The 1,332-nt window shown below is 38.4% G+C and overlaps 1 non-coding gene across 1 annotated transcript; it reads left to right on the top strand.

Moving 5' to 3' along the window:
• Nucleotides 1-547: 547 nt before the first annotated feature.
• TRNAC-GCA lies at nt 548-619 on the top strand. Its single transcript has one exon. It is a non-coding gene; the product is annotated as a tRNA-Cys (tRNA).
• The last annotated feature ends 713 nt before the right edge of the window (nt 620-1,332 follow it).

Genomic DNA, 1,332 nt, shown 5'->3' with positions numbered 1-1,332 from the left:
CTGAGAAAGAACCGCGCCAGAGGAATCATGCTCCCTGACTTCGGGCTACAGTACAAAGCTACAGTAATCAGAACAACATAATACTAGCACAGAAACAGACACACAGATTAATGGAATAAGCAGCCTAGAAATAAACCTATACCTTTATGAGCAATTAATCTACAACCACGAGGTCAGAACATAGAATGGAGGAAAGAGGATTTCTTCAATAAATGGTGTGGGGAAAACTGGATAGCTGCATGTAAAGAAACTATAACATGGTCTAACACCATGCACAAAAATAACTCAAACTGGCTTAAAGACCTAAACATAAGACTGGAAACCATAAATACACCCAGAAAAACAAAATACATGAACCACTCTTTGACATTAACTGTAGCACATTTTTTTGGGATCTGTTTCCTAAGGCAAAAGAAAAGCAGCAAATGAAACCTAATTAAAGTTAAAAATTTTGCAGAATACATGAAACCACTGACAAAACAAAAAGACAACATGTTGAATGGGAGAAAATGTTTGCAAAAAAAAATGACTGATAAGGGGTTAATATTCCCTGGTGGCTCAGACGGTAAAGCGTCTGCCTGCAATGCAGGAGACCCAGGTTCGATTCCTGGGTCGGGAAGATCCCCTGGAGAAGGAAATGGCAATCCACTCTAGCACTCTTGCCTGGAAAATCCCATGGACAGAGGAGCCTGATAGGCTACAGTCCATGGGGTCGCAAAGAGTCAGACATGACTGAGCAACTTTACTTTCACTTTCACTTTCTATTCCAAATATATAAATAGTACATACAACAGCATCAAAAAACAACCTGATTAAAAATGGGCAGAAGAACTGAATAGAAATTTTTCCAAAAAAGACATAAAGATGGCCAACAGGCACATGAAAAGATGTTTAACAAACTTAATCATCAGAGAAATAGTAATTAATGCCATAATGAGATATCACCTCACTCCTGTCAGAATGGGTATCATCAAAAAGACCACACATGATAAATACTGGGTAGGATGTGCAGAAAAGGGAACCCTCGTTCACCACTGGTGGAAATGAAAATTAGTGTGGCCACTGTGGAACACAGTATGCAAGTCTATTGAAGAATCTAAAAATAGACCTACCATATGACCCAGCTATTCCACTTCTGGGTATTTGTCTGAAAACACACAAAAAAAGAAAACACTGAAAAGACATGTGTACCCCAAAGCTCACAGCAGCATCATTCACCATTGCCAAGATATGTAAGCAAACTAACTGACCACTGACAGATGAATGGATAAAGAAATGTGGTATATATACATAATACAATACCACTCAGCCATAAAAAAGAAAGAAATTTTC

The sequence above is a fragment of the Bubalus bubalis genome, chromosome 1 (assembly GCF_019923935.1).
Source record: "Bubalus bubalis isolate 160015118507 breed Murrah chromosome 1, NDDB_SH_1, whole genome shotgun sequence".
Classification (NCBI taxonomy): Eukaryota; Metazoa; Chordata; class Mammalia; order Artiodactyla; family Bovidae; genus Bubalus; species Bubalus bubalis.
The sequence above is the reverse complement of the archived record's forward strand: the minus strand, read 5'-3'. Positions and strand labels throughout refer to the sequence as shown.